This window comes from Apium graveolens, chromosome 4, assembly GCF_009905375.1.
Source record: "Apium graveolens cultivar Ventura chromosome 4, ASM990537v1, whole genome shotgun sequence".
In the NCBI taxonomy this organism is placed as follows: Eukaryota; Viridiplantae; Streptophyta; class Magnoliopsida; order Apiales; family Apiaceae; genus Apium; species Apium graveolens.
Window position 1 is genome coordinate 262,136,435 of NC_133650.1, and position 16,185 is coordinate 262,152,619.

A 16,185-nucleotide genomic window follows, 5' to 3' on the forward strand; every position below is an offset into this window, starting at 1 on the left:
TCTCAACTGTGACCTCGTGTGCATGTGAAGAAGGCAAAATATTAGCACATATAAATGCATTCCATGCACGGGCATACCTGTTCATGGCGATCGCCGGAAAGTGACGATACTCATTATTGGCTGGACTGCGGTTCCAAACTGTGCCCGGTCGACAGAGAGTCGCACAAATCAAATCCAAGTCGAAATCCTCAGCAGTCTTTTCATTCCAGTTCTCCTCCTCGGGCTTCCTCTCTCGCTGTCCAATCACTCGGCGAATCGCCGCAGGATGATAATCAACCGTCAGCCCACGAACTACAGAAAACCCATTCTTTTTAGCCTTCGCATTCGCGTAGAAATCGCGAACAACACTCATCGGTACTGCTTCGGGTGACTCACAAAAAGCTATCCACCCCTTCTCTGCAATCATGGGCAACAACTCACCATCCCTCCCTGATGGTAAAAACCCCCTCTCCTTCAGAATCGGCTTCCCCAACAGCCTAGTGTACTCCTCCTCCGCGGCTCTGTCAGTTAACCGAGTCCTTGCAGCAGTACCCCTTGATGAATCAGCAGTAGGAACTGTGCTGCTGCTGTCAATAGTGCGTGCTCTCTTGGGTGCCATTGATTTGTGAATAAAAGTGTGTAAGAACTGATTTTTTTGATATTTATGAGAGGGTTTAAGTGTAGGAAGTTGTGGAAGATATGTAGGATAGGTGTATGTATATATAGGGTGTGGAGTAGGTTAAATTAGATTAGGAGTGGGGTTGAGGGATAAAATCATGGGTTAATGGGAAAAGAATTCGTGGGTTTATGGGCTGTAATGGGTTTTTGTGTTTTTTTTTTTTTTTTTCTTCTGAACTGTAAAAAATTTTCTGGAACTCGACCCCTGCGCGGCCGCTCAGCATTTCTGCGCGGGCGCGCAGCAAGCTGCGCGGCCGTTCAGCATAGCTGCGCGGGCGCGCAGAGGGTCTCTGGAAAAAAAATTTTCCAGCCCCTGTTTTCTGATTTTTTTGTGTTTTTGGATAGGTTATTAACTTCTAAGGGTTCCTGTAACAACAATTCATGGGTTGCCTCCCACGCAGCGCTTCTTTTTCGTCATTAGCTTGACGTTCCGTACCTTTCTCACGTAGTCAACAAAATGGCACTAACCACCTCTCGGTTTGCCATGTCTCCATAGTAGTGCTTCAACCGCTGACCGTTAACCTTGAATGCTTGGTCCGAATCATTCTCAAAAATTTCCACCGCTCCATGTGGAAACACAATTTTGACAATAAAAGGTCCAGACCACCTTGATTTCAACTTCCCAGGAAAAAGTCGGAGCCGAGAGTTGAATAACAGAACTTGTTGCCCTGGCACAAATAACTTAGGATGTAGCTTCCTATTGTGCCACCTCTTCACCTTTTCCTTATACATTTTGTTATTCTCGTACGCTTGAAGTCGAAATTCATCAAGTTCATTAAGCTGAAGCATTCTTTTCTTACCAGCTGCATCTAAATCCAGGTTCAATTTCTTCAATGCCCAGTAGGCCTTATGCTCAAGCTCCGCCGGTAGATGACATCCCTTACCGTACACCAACTGAAACGGTGACATCCCAAGTGGAGTTTTGTATGCTGTTCTGTAAGCCCAAACAGCTTCATCGAGCTTTAAAGACCAATCCTTCCTTGACGGACAAACAACCTTCTCTAGAATGCGCTTTATCTCTCTGTTAGACACTTCCACTTGACCATTTGTTTGCGGATGATAGGCAGTAGCTACTCGATGATTCACATTATAACGCTGCATCATAGAAGTGAACTTACAGTTGCAAAAATGCGATCCTTCATCACTTATGATTACCCGAGGTGTTCCAAACCTTGTGAAAATTTGCTTATGAAGAAAATTTAGCACTGCCTTTGCATCATTTGTCGGTAAAGCTTTAACTTCGACCCATTTTGAGACATAATCGACTGCCAGCAAGATGTACTGATTATTGCAAGATGAGATAAAAGGCCCCATGAAATCGATTCCCCATACATCAAAGACCTCGACTTCAAGCATCACATTTAATGGCATCTCATCCTTTCTTGACAAATTTCCCACTCTTTAGCAACGATCACACCTTAAAACAAACTGATGAGCATCCTTGAACAAGGTGGGCCAGAAAAAACCTGCTTGCAGAATACGAGCTGCCGTCTTCTCACCTCCATAGTGTCCACCATAAACCGTGGAATGGCAGTCTCGTAATATCCCCTCCGTCTCACAGAACGGGATACATCTCCTGATGATCTGGTCAGCTCCCTGTCTAAACAAATATGGTTCATCCCACATATACCACTTCAACTCATGCAGAAACTTCTTCTTTTGCGCGGATGTCAAATTAGGAGGCATTATATTGCTGACAAGATAGTTTACAATATCTGCAAACCATGGTTCTTCCTCCTGAATTGCAAACAACTGCTCATCCGGAAAAGATTCATTGATTAACGTCCTATCTTGTGAAGTAGAATCGGGATTCTCCAACCTAGAGAGATGGTCAGCTACTTGATTCTCGGTACCTTTTCTATCTTTGATCTCTAACTCAAATTCCTGAAGTAAAAGCACCCAACGAATGAGTCTCGGCTTCGAATCCTTCTTAGAAACCAGATAGCGAATAGCTGCATGATCAGTGAATACTGTCACTTTCGTACCAAGCAGATAAGATCGAAATTTCTCAAAGCCAAAGACTATAGCCAAAAGCTCCTTCTCAGTAGTGGTGTAGTTCAATTGGGCCCCATTTAAAGTCTTACTCGCATAGTAGACCACATGGAAGAGATTTTTCTTGCGCTGTCCTAGAACTGCACCTACCGCATAGTCACTCGCATCACACATCATCTCAAACGGTTCTGTCCAATCTGGTGCTGTAATAACTGGTGCCGTGATCAAACTCTCCTTGAGAGTCTCGAATGCTGCCAAACATTCATCATCAAATTTGAAAGGCACATCTTTCTCAAGTAAATTGCACAACGGCTTAGATATCTTTGAAAAGTCCTTGATGAATCGCTGATAAAAACCCGCATGACCGAGAAAACTACGGATTCCTTTCACTGAATTAGGTGGGGGAAGATTTTCAATGACTCCCACCTTGGCCTTGTCCACCTCCAGACCTTTGCTAGAGACCTTATGCCCAAGGATAATGCCTTCACGCACCATAAAATGACATTTCTCCCAATTAAGCACCAAATTAGTTTCCACGCATCTTTTGAGTACGGCGCGTAGATTATTCAAGCATTCATCATATGGGTGTCCAAAGACAGAGAAGTCATCCATGAACACTTCGACGTTATTTCCAATCATGTCAGAGAATATAGCCATCATACATCTCTGAAAGGTGGCCGGGACGCCACATAACCCAAACGAAACTCTACGAAAAGCAAATGTGCCAAATGGACAAGTGAAGGTAGTCTTTTCCTGATCCTCTGGTGCAATATAAATCTGATTATACCCGGAATAACCATCCAGAAGACAAAAATACTCATGTCCCGCCAATCTGTCAAGCATTTGATCAATGAATGGGAGAGGGAAGTGATTCTTCCTTGTGGCTTTGTTCAATTTTCTATAATCCATGCATACTCTCCATCCTGTAACTGTTCGAGTAGGGATGAGCTCATTCTTTTCATTTGCGACCACAGTGATACCTCCTTTCTTAGGTACACATTGCACGGGGCTCACCCACGAGCTGTCAGAAATAGGATAAATGATGCCTGCATCTAGCCATTTCAGAATTTCTTTCTTCACCACCTCCTTCATGATCGGGTTCAGTCTTCGCTGCTGTTCCACAGTTGGCTTACTACCTTCCTCTAACAGAATTTTATGCATACAATATGAAGGACTTATCCCCTTGATATCTGCTATGGTCCATCCTATAGCCGATTTGAATTCTCTCAAAATCCTTAAGAGCTTGTCTTCCTCACTACCTGAAAGGTCAGCTGAAATAATAACAGGTAACGTAGATGAATCACCTAAAAAGGCATACCTCAAGTGTTCAGGTAATGGTTTGAGCTCCAAGGTAGGTGCTTCCTCTATTGATGGTTTGAGTTTCCCTTCAGCGTTCTTGAGGTCAGAAGTACCAAGAGATTCAAATGGTATATCTAGCTTTCGCTTCCAGGGAGAAGCGTTCAGATATTGTAATTGCTCGTTGCTATCTTCATCATCACTGTCAAATTCCCCCACTAAGGCCTTTTCCAATGCATCAGACATTAGCATGTGATCGAGTTCCGAAGTAACCGCAGAATCAATCACATCCACTTTTAAGCACTCCTCATCTTCTGTAGGGAATTTCATTGCCTTGAATACGTTGAAGGTCACATCCTGATCTTGAACCCGCATAGTAAGTTCCCCTTTTTGCACATCTATCAAGGTACGGCCAGTCGCCAAGAAAGGCCTCCCCAAGATTATGGGAATCTTTTTATCTTCCTCAAAATCCAGAATAACAAAATCAGCAGGAAAGAAGAGCTTATCCACCTTGACGAGCACATCCTCAACTATGCCCCTTGGGTAAGTAATGGAACGGTCCGCCAATTGTAGCGACATGTATGTGGGTTTTGGATCAGGCAGGTCCAGCTTTTTAAAGATCGACAACGGCATCAGATTAATGCTTGCTCCCAAATCACAAAGGCACTTGTCAAAAGTTAGATTGCCAATGGTGCAAGGAATGGTGAAGCTTCCTGGATCTTTCAGTTTTGGTGGTAACTTTTGTTGCAGAACCGCGCTGCATTCTTCCGTGAGAGCAACGGTTTCAAGGTCATCCAGTTTCACCTTCCTTGAAAGAATAGTCTTCATAAACTTCATATAACTAGGCATTTGTTTCAGAGCCTCAGTGAAAGGTATATTGATGTGAAGTTTCTTGAACACCTCCAGAAACTTCCCGAACTGTCTATCCAGCTTTTGTTGCTACAATCTCTTAGGAAAAGGTGGTGGAGGATAGAGCTGTTTCTCCCCTGTATTAGCCTCAGGCAGAGTGTGTTCAACAGTAGTCTTCCTTGGTTCCGCCGCTTTCTCCCTTTGCTTAGATTCTTCATCTCTAACTTCAGCTTTGACTTCTTTTGCCTTTTCAGCATTAGCTACTTTTCCAGACCTTAAGGTAATAGCCTTGACTTGCTCTTTAGCTTCCTTCCTGCCTGGTACTTCCGTGTCACTGGGAAGAGTGCCAAGTTGACGATTGAGCACTGCATTGGCTAATTGACCGATTTGATTTTCCAAGGTCTTGATAGAAACCGCCTGACTCTTGCACAACAGCTTAAGTTCCTCAAAATCAGCACTAGTAGGTGCAGCTGCACTTCCCTGTTGAGGATATGATTGCCTTGTAGCATACTGCTATGGTTGCTGGAATCCCGGTGGGTTAAACTGTTTACTCACTCCTTGCTGATATGGTGGCTGAATAGCATTCTGATTATTTCCCCAGCTGAAATTTGGATGATTTCTGTTGTTAGGATGATAGGTCGCTGGCACAGGCTGCTGTTGTCACTGATAATTATTCACATACTGAACAGATTCGTTGACAAGAGAACACTGATCCGTAACATGAGAACCTGCTACCTTGCCTGCCGTCATCCTCTGAGTTGGGTTTTGATGCTCATTTGCAGCCATCGTCTCAATAAGATTGTACGCCTCAGTATAGCTTTTAGCCCATAAGGTGCCTCCAGCTGCAGCATCGAGCATGGGCCGAGATTGGGCCCCCAAACCATTATAAAAACCAGTGATTACCATCCAATCCGGCATTCCATGATGTGGACATTTTCTCAACATTTCCTTGTAGCGTTCCCAAGCCTCGCACATAGATTCTGTAGGTTGCTGCGCAAACTGAGTAAGAGCACTCCTCATAGCAGCAGTCTTTGCCATTGGATAAAACTTCACCAGAAACTTTTGCGCAAGATCTTGCCACGTAGTGATTGACCCAGCTGGTTCAGAATGTAACCAGTCTTTAGCCTTATCCCTCAGTGAGAATGGGAAAAGCCTCAACTTGATAGCCTCATCAGTCACGCCATTATACTTAAAAGTGCTGCAGATCTCGACAAAATTCCTTATGTGCATGTTGGGGTCTTCAGTTGCCGCTCCTCCAAAAGAAACAGAATTCTGCACCATCTGAATAGTGCCCGGCTTGATTTCAAAGGTGTTAGCTTGAATAGCCGGATGAAGGATGCTTGACTGAATGTCATCAATTTTAGGCCGAGAAAAATCCATAAGAGCTGGATCAGCTTGAACAATAGGATCTCCCATGTTTACTGGTTCTTTCTGCTCAGTTCCTGAATCCGAATCCTCAAAATCTAACTTCTCCGGTGTATCAAGAACTTCGTCTTTCTCCTCAGCTGTATCTAAGGTCCTCTTGCGAGCACGAGAACGAGTTTGCATAAACGTTTGCTAAAGTACCTGAAACACAACCGAAAAGAGTAATTAACTACTACGTCCTAATCACTGAGTCCTAATGACCAATGATGGTAAGTACATAAACTAAACAAATACGCCGAGTCCCCGGCAGCGGCGCCAAAAACTTGTTAGGGCGAAATCACGCACTAATATTCACGCAAGTATACGCGTTCGCAAGTAATATAGAATACTTTCTAGTTCGTTCCCTCAGAGACTCAGACTAATTTATTGTCTAATTTAACTCACTCACCAATGTATGATTACTTCTCAATGTTAAGATAATAACACTTAAAATTGTTGATTAAATATTAACTATAATTAACTACTTAATTAACCACTTAACTAACACTTCAATTTATCAATAATAAAACACTCATGAGATCACAACTTCATTATTACTTCCTTCTATAGCCATAGTTATTACCTTTAGCATGTGACAGTGATGATATTAATCGAATAACACGAAACTGATAAAAGCCAACTTTCATTGTACTAATACCATTCTACCAAACATCCACAATTAAGATAGAAGTTGAATAGTCATCAATTATGTTGAGTTCCTATATATCTACAGAAATTGACAACACAACGATTTAAGCACAAGTTATTCATTTTGATTACATAGGGCAAATAAAACTGTTAGAGTTACCCACTAATCATGCACAACGTACATGAACCTATGCTAGCATGGCAAGTTCTAAATCTCAAGATCCACCGTCGCTTCACAAGAGATTAACACCCTATCTTATATGTTCGCGACGCACATAAGACGAATACGCACAACCAATACTAGATATCATGCAATCATCACATACTAAAGTATTAAACAATTAACTAAAGAATTCCATAATAAATCCGTTGCAACCCCATGATCACGATTAGCCCATAATAGAACTTATCGCCATCATGGGTTCATATGAAATCATGATAAACGAACACAAGAAAATAACAACTAAACTAATTATATTAAAACATAGTACGTCACAAGAGTAAATAAGTCAAAGCAAGAAAACTAGCATCCAGCGTTACAACGAAACAAGAATTACAAGAATATATGCTTCCTCTTCGTTGCTGTGTGCTAAATCGGTCTTCTTCCTTATCTCCTTCGCTTCTTGTAAAACATAATCTAAAACATAATCTCCTCTTTATACTCTGTGAAAAATGTCTCAAATCTACTTATATAATAGTCCCATAAAACTCAGATTACATAGAAGTTGGAAACCAAACAGAAGTAGAAGTCTAAAATAATATATCTTTTTCCCCGACCCTGCGCGGCCGCTCAGCATTAAAAACTTGTTAGGGCGAAATCACGCACTAATATTCACGCAAGTATACGCGTTCGCAAGTAATATAGAATACTTTCTAGTTCGTTCCCTCAGAGACTCAGACTAATTTATTGTCTAATTTAACTCACTCACCAATGTATGATTACTTCTCAATGTTAAGATAATAACACTTAAAATTGTTGATTAAATATTAACTATAATTAACTACTTAATTAACCACTTAACTAACACTTCAATTTATCAATAATAAAACACTCATGAGATCACAACTTCATTATTACTTCCTTCTATAGCCATAGTTATTACCTTTAGCATGTGACAGTGATGATATTAATCGAATAACACGAAATTGATAAAAGCCAACTTTCATTGTACTAATACCATTCTACCAAACATCCACAATTAAGATAGAAGTTGAATAGTCATCAATTATGTTGAGTTCCTATATATCTACAGAAATTGACAACACAACGATTTAAGCACAAGTTATTCATTTTGATTACATAGGGCAAATAAAACTGTTAGAGTTACCCACTAATCATGCACAACGTACATGAACCTATGCTAGCATGGCAAGTTCTAAATCTCAAGATCCACCATCGCTTCACAAGAGATTAACACCCTATCTTATATATTCGCGACGCACATAAGACGAATACGCACAACCAATACTAGATATCATGCAATCATCACATACTAAAGTATTAAACAATTAACTAAAGAATTCTATAATAAATCCGTTGCAACCCCATGATCACGATTAGCCCATAATAGAACTTATCGCCATCATGGGTTCATATGAAATCATGATAAACGAACACAAGAAAATAACAACTAAACTAATTATATTAAAACAGAGTACGTCACAAGAGTAAATAAGTCAAAGCAAGAAAACTAGCATCCAACGTTACAACGAAACAAGAATCACAAGAATATATGCTTCCTCTTCGTTGCTGTGTGCTAAATCGGTCTTCTTCCTTATCTCCTTCGCTTCTTGCAAAACACAATCTAAAACATAATCTCCTCTTTATACTCTGTGAAAAACGTCTCAAATCTACTTATATAATAGTCCCATAAAACTCAGATTACATAGAAGTTGGAAACCAAACAGAAGTAGAAGTCTAAAATAATATATCTTTTTCTCCGACCCTGCGCGGCCGCTCAGCATTTTTGCGCGGGCGCGCAAGGCTGCTGCGCGGCCGCTCAGCATTGCTGCGCGGGCGCGCAGGACCCTACTGGAAAATTTCCAGGTTTGCTCCGTTTCTTCGCCGTAATCTGCCCGTTCTTTTCCTCTCGCAATGGTGAACACATGCCAAGGCTTATTCTTGATGATTCCTCCTCTGAAATGCAACTAATACCCTGAAATGCATAAACACTAGAAAAATGCATCAAATACACAAAATACTTGATTTCAAGACACCAATTTAAGCCATTTTAAGACGTTCTAAGTGGTATAAAATGCCACTTATCACCCACTTCCTTTTTTGAAGTCTCACAGTGACTTGCTCCGGGCTCTCTTCTTCATCACCTGCTTCTTCTACAATCCCCTCTTATACCAACATGAGGGGTTGAGAGGCCTCCATTAGAAGGGCCCCTCGGCGCGGCTCCACTTGAATCCCCATGTGCTCGAAGTAGTCCTCTAGGAATTCCTCGATTGAGATCATGTTATAAGTCTCGTGTCCCTCAGGACATACTCTTTTCCTTCCCTCAGCCTCTTCCATGAGGACATCAATTTCATCCAGATTGACCATCTCTTTCGATGCATTTCCTAACTCTGCTACCTTGAGTGCCTGGCTGTAGCAGACTCTCAATTACTAACAGCTCTTCAAGAAGCCTACCCTCATGGGAGTTGGGAATTTTACTGTCATGTGATAAATCGAGGACATCATCTTCATTTCCCTCATAAGGGGTCTGCCAACTATTACATTATAAGCACATGGATGGTCTATGACTATAAACATGGCAACCTGTATGGCCACATAAGGCTCCTCCCCCAAAATCACTGGGAGTCGTATCGTCCCCTTTACTCCGATTGAGTTTCCTGTGAACCCATACAAGTGCCCACCTGTCAAGGTGAGTTCTTTGTTCAACAACCAACAACCCTAGTTTCTTGTAGGCATCATAAGTCATAACGTCAGCCGAGCTCCCGGTATCCACCAATGCTCGGTGAACGTTCACCGTTCCAATCTATATTTTTATGACCAGGGCATCAGTATATTGGTAATGAACCCATTTGGCATCATTTTACCGAAACACGATATCATCAGCCTCCCTTTAGAAGAGCTCTGGGGTTTTTTGGCTCAGATGGTTGATGTTGGTGAGGGGCTTGTCCTTCGCTTCCCGAGCATACCTGTCCATTGTTTTCCGGCTGTCTCCACCAATATGAGACCCACCTATAATTATATGTATGTTGTTAGCTCGAGGCACTCTCTCCTTCTCTTCCGGGGGTGGTGTAAGGACTGTATGATAGTCTGATATGTGCCTTCGAACCTCCTTAACAACCCACTCCGTAATCTTTCCTTGACGGATAAGCATCTCAATCTTATCTTTGAGCTGTCTTCAATCAGCCGTATCGTGTCCCGTGGCCTCGTGGTATGCACAATACTTCGAATTATCCCTCCTGTTGTAGTCCGTGAGGGGGGCTGCCTTCCTGAATACCCCCTTTCCAGCATATGAAGCATATATATGATCGACGGAGGCCACGAGAGGGGTGTGCGTCTGCCATTTTCTCGTATAGGGTCTCCCTGAATCCTTGGCCATATCTTTTCCTCAGGCATACTTCTTTGGGCTTGTACTATGCTTATACGTCTTCCTCCTCTCATCAGGGCTCGAGGACCAGGCTCTCTTGTCTCGGTAGTTTGCACTGATTTTCAGCTCCCTCATTGCCTTCTCCACCCTCTTAAAGGGTTCAGCTTGCTCATAGAATTCTGTCAAGGTCCTTGTCTCACTAACCTGGAGGCTTTTCCATAATTTGGATCCATCTTTCAGCCCCGCAATCAAAAAATTCTTAATGGTCTCCTCGCTGGCACCTTTCACCTTAGGAACTTCGATATTAAATCGGCGAAAGTATTCTACCAAAGGCTCCCCCGCCCCCTACTTGATATTGGCCAACATGGCCACTAGATGTGAATAGTGGAGGTGAACTGAAATTTCCTGATGAACAGGTCCTTCAATTGTCGCCATGTCCTTATGTTAGTCGGCCCCAACTTGAAAAACAATTGTTGGACACTCCCTCGGAGTGACGCTACGAGGAGTTTGCAGTGAGTTGGCTCCGACACTTGGTAAACTTCCATCAAAGTGTTAAACTGTATTAGGTATTTCGCCGGCTCGACCTCCCCATTAAATAGGAGATCAGGGTTGTGCCTGAACACTCGAGGCAAGGAAGATGATCGAATATCAGCCGTGAATGGAGAAGGGGCCGTTGTGGCCAGGGGTCCATTCTTCTCCCGCTCCATCTAGTCTCGGATCCTCCTTAGGTCTCCGACCCTAACAAATTCTCTCTTTCTATCACCATTTACATTACTCAAGTGATGGGAGCCCTGTGGTCGCTCATTGCATCCACCTCCTCCAGGTCGTACCTACGACTCCCCTTCCTGATTGAATTTACGTTTTCGTTGCTCTTCCCTTCTAGGTGGGGTGCGTTGGCATCTTCGCGAGGGAGTTGCTGCACATTTTCTTTTTGGGTTTTTTTGGTCATCGGGCCCCTTCTCTTCTCTTTCTTTTCTGCAATTCTCTAACTTGAACCTGAGGTCATGCTCACTTAGCTTTTTGCCCACGCGGTCTAGCACACTGGTCGACCTTGCTTCGGATGAAGCTGGATTTTGCCCCGATCTCTCAGAGATCTGGCTGCCCCGCTCGACCCGATCTTGGAGTATCTCATCCCACTCTAGTGAGGCCTCTTTCTTCTGCTCGGTCTCAGTTTCCGCATCGTTGAACTCGTGGATCAGCCGCTTTTGAGGGCCCTTTCCCTTCTAGTTACACTGAGAGATCTTGAGGCGGCGTGCCTTACGCTTAGTGTTAGGTTACACACACACTATAGAGGGGGGTGAATACAGTGTATAGCACAATCAAATCGAACTTTAATAACTTAAGTAGCAGAAAACAAACTTTATTGAAACAATAAACTCTGTTACAGTATGGAACTGTTCTCTCTCAGTGATGAACAAATATCATGAGAGCTGCTAGGGTTACAAAATGAATAATCTTCTCGATTGTGATAACACTTATAGTGTAAACCCTATGTCTATGTTTATATACTACACAATTACAAGATAATCGCTAATTGATATGGAATATAATTCTGCTTCCTAAAATATATCAATCAGATATCTTTTCTTCCAAGTATTCTATTCTTCATAGAATTTCATCTTCATGCATATCTCTTCTTATGTTTGTCTCGATCTTCTTTCCTTTAACCAGCTGTCTTCCTTATCTGAATGTCCTTCAGTATTTAAGTTCTGATATCCATCTTCTGATGATTATCTCCTGATAATATAAGTACTGATATCCTTAAGTCCCGACTTCCAGTAAGTAGTGATTTATCCTGTTTAAGTAAGATCTGAAAACTAAACATAAATCACATTAGCCATGACATTATCAAATATATCTAACAATCTCCCCCAACTTGTAAATTAGTATAATATACAAGTTTAACAGATATTTGATGATGTCAAAAACATTAAGTACAAATGCATGAGAATTTGACTAGATAACTACAACTTACAGTCCTTAAAGCTTTACCAATCTTTAACTTCTGATAACAACTTCAGTCTGTATCCATATCAGAATTTAAGTAGTTGTAGATCTTGACTTGGCTTCATCTTCTGATCTCTCTGATGTCAGGAGTTGTTCTGAGATAGTTCTTCAACAAACATCTCTCAGCATATCTGAGTTCATCAATCATCCTCCTTTTAGCATCTTTAAATTCTGCAGAATTTTCACCAGTTTGAAAGATTGCAGCCCTGAGATCATTAATTCTAGCTTTCCTTATGTCATGATCTAGTCTGATCAAATATGCCTTGTCAGACTCAAGATTGAATTCCACAGCCCTGTAACCCAGAAAGGTAGTTATAATCTTAGCAGAATTGGGCTTCATCTCAACAATATCACCCTTGTGATCTCTGTACTTTGGAAGATATGAGCTGTCAGACTTAACAGAATAAAGCTTTTTCTGTTTCTGAATTTGACTCTTCAAAAAGTTTGCAGCACTTTCTGTTATTTTGTCATTCACTTGAAGTAAGAATAATACATGTTCCAGCTCTTTAAAATACTTCAGTGGAATGGCATTTTCCCTTATATGATAAACCCTACCATCTGTCATGAAGTACAACAAGATGTGTTCTTTCAAGTAGGTATGGTAAAACATTTGTACAGATTCTAGTTATTCAATCTCTCAGGAGTTGCTCTAATACCTGGTTCACTTAAGGAAGTTGGATCATTGGTTGTGTTCTGTATTCTTCTTTCATCAGCACTTCCCAATCTAGTTTTATCTCTTGCTTCCTTTCCAGTAACCACTCTTGCTTCAAAACCACTTGCAGCAGTCTTCAAAGGTTGAGTCTGTTTGGCTTTAGTGAATCCTTGTAGGAGTATCTTTGAAGGTTTAACATGAGCAATGTCAGAGGTTTCCTTTGATATATCTTCTGATATCAAGTTAACTTGAGCTATGTCAGAGGTTACTTGCTTCTTTGAGATATCAGAACTAACTATCTCTTGACTCTGAACAACTTGAGCCATGTCAGAGTTTGTCTTAGAAACTTTTCTTGAAGTCAGAGCAAGATCAGCATCTTCATCAGTAATTTCTTCATTCACAGGAGGCACATAAACCTTGATAGGTTCACCAACTTTCTCTTTGCCCTTGGACCTTGGATCTATCTGTAGTTGTGATTTAGCTTTGGTTGCTTCAGAATTTGTCCTTTCTTTTATCACAATGCCTTTGAGTTTTGGAAGTTTCTTTTTACCAAAAGCTTCAGATTTAGATTTACCTTTTTTTGATTTAAGTCTAGCTTCTTCTTCCATCAGACTCTCCAAGTCCATTCCTGGATTTTCCTTAAGAAATAACTGTCTTGACATTTCTTCATCAAGATCTAAAAGTTCATCAGAACTTATCATTTTACCAGTAGCAGAAGTAATTCTTTTTCCAGCATCAGAACTTGTCCTGTGACTTGTGATTTCAGCTTTTCTTGATGAGAAACCTCTACCTTGACTATGACCTCCACCCATTCCAGAGTTTCCCTGGTCATCTTTTTCATCATCCTTCCCCTTTAGTGTCTTTTCAGTTTTGCATTTGGACTTAATTACTTTCTCCCCCCTTTTGGCATCAGCAGGTAGGAGAAGAGAGACAAGCAATTCCACTGAGGTTTGGATTTCATCAAGTTGAGATTGCTGAGAAGCTTGATTTTTCAAAATATCATCAATTTGAGATTGTTGTTTCTCTTGGGTCTTATCAATATAAGCAACCCTGTCAAAGGTAGGTTGGAAGAATTTTTTCTTGTCAATTTTCTGAACTTGTTCTTGCTTGATTAATTCTTCCTGAATTTTATGTAACTATGCATGAGTAGTTAAATGGAGACCTTGCAGATGTTTAGTACTCAATGCAGTGACTCGAAGCTGTGTTTTGAAATCATCAGTAATTAACATCTCATCAGCTTTTGTCAAGTGCTCAGCCAGATTCTTTGCAGATGGAACACATGTAACTGAGTTCCATTCCTTAGTCCACTCCTGTCCTGCAGGAGTTTCACTCCAAGGCACTGGTGCTTCTCTTGTAACAAACTTCTTAACTAGTTCACTTTTGTGAACAGTTTGCTGAGGTGCATGTCCTGAAAGACCTGCTTCATCAGCATCTGCATTTGAAGCAACATCACCAGCATCATCAGCATTTGCAGCATCAGAACTTACAGAATCAGCATTTTCTGATAAAACAACAGTATGAGAAGCAATTGAGGCTTCAACATCATCCTTTAAGTGCTGATCTGGTTCCAAGTTCTGATCAACATCCATATCCTGATTCTCACCTATATTCTGATCATCAACATCTAGATGCAGAGAAGGTGTAGTAGACAATTCTGGAGTTTGAGTAGCATCAGTAACAGGTGTTGTTGATGGATTAATTGTTGTTGGAGCTTCTAAGTAAAGTACCTCAGGCACAACCAGGTTCTGAATATCAATTTCAGCACTTGTGCCTGGATCAACAGGAGATACAGTCTTATGTACAGGAGACACGGATGGTGTGTTGGCCTTTTCTGTAGCAGCTTCATGAGTTGGAGTTAATGGAGAAGCAGTAGCTTCAGCAGATTCTGGTTCTTGTGAGATCAGAGATTCCCGATCTCCTTCCTTAGCTGATGCTTCCTCATCATCTGAAACTGGCCTTTTAGCTCTCTGTTTCTTGTATCTCTTTGAAGGTGGGGATTCCGTGGAAGGTTTAGCAGAAGTCATTCTTCTATGCCTTTTGAGAAGCTTAGATCCCCCAATTCCAGAATCCTTCCGAGAAGGAACTTTCTCAGCTTCTTTAACAACAGGTTCTGATGAAGAAACCTATTCCTCACTATCAAACTCATCTCTCAGAACAATCCTCCTTCTCTTCTGTGGTGTTTGAGAAACAGTCTTTGTCCTCTTGGGCTTGGAAGATGAAGGCTTCACAGTAGGTGCTGAGGATGAAGGTTGAGCTGTCTGTGAAGTTGAGAGATATGATTTGAGATATGTTCTGAGGGAAGGTTGAGGTATAGATGTATGAGTGGTATGTTCTGATGGTTGCTGTGGTGTTTGGGTTGTGGTGGTGGGTTGGACATCAGGATAAACAGATCTATAGGTTTGAGGATCAGCATTTACCAAGATCTGTTTTACAGACTGAGGAATCTGTAAAGGTCTAACCACCTTTTTCTTAAGGTCAGCATTTACCAAGTCATTAAAGGCTCGTTTTACAATTTTGAAAGGTGAAGTTAAGTCAGTGGTAGGTTGGGGTTCATCAGCACAACAGAAATTATATATAAGCTGACAAAATATAGCAAAGTAGACAACATTCCTATCTTCTGTCATCCTATCCCCAATAAAACCTATCACAACATTTGCAAAATCAAAATGAGTTTGGTTAATAATAGCATACCCAAGGTGCTGACTCATTATAGGAATGGCATCAAAGTTGGAAAACTTATTCCCGAAGACTTTAGTGATGCAGTCGAAGAAGAAGCTCCATTCCTTTCTGATATGAGCCCGTTTCAACTGTCCAAGCTTAGCCAAACTCTACTCATACCCCAAACTTGCCATTAACTCTTGTAGAGCTGATTCCTCCGGTGTTGAGAAAATACAGCATTTTGGTAAATGTAAGGCCTTGCGAATTGTACCAGGAGTTACCACATGTTCAGTATCATCTACTTCAAAAACAATGCTGGGAGTACCATTAGCACCACCATTGTCAAAATGCCCAGTCCGCCAAAATGTCAGAACTTGTTGGCTTGAAAAGACTGAAGGTCAGGTCAATGCATACCCAATTTCACTGTGTGGAAGAAGATCTTGCACAAAATGCAACTCAGACGGAGCTTCAGCATGA

General features: G+C 41.4%; 1 non-coding gene across 1 annotated transcript; it reads left to right on the plus strand.

Moving 5' to 3' along the window:
- Nucleotides 1–5,710: 5,710 nt before the first annotated feature.
- Nucleotides 5,711–5,817, plus strand: LOC141722376 (small nucleolar RNA R71). The gene has a single exon (XR_012575394.1). It is a non-coding gene; the product is annotated as a small nucleolar RNA R71 (small nucleolar RNA).
- Nucleotides 5,818–16,185: the final 10,368 nt, after the last annotated feature.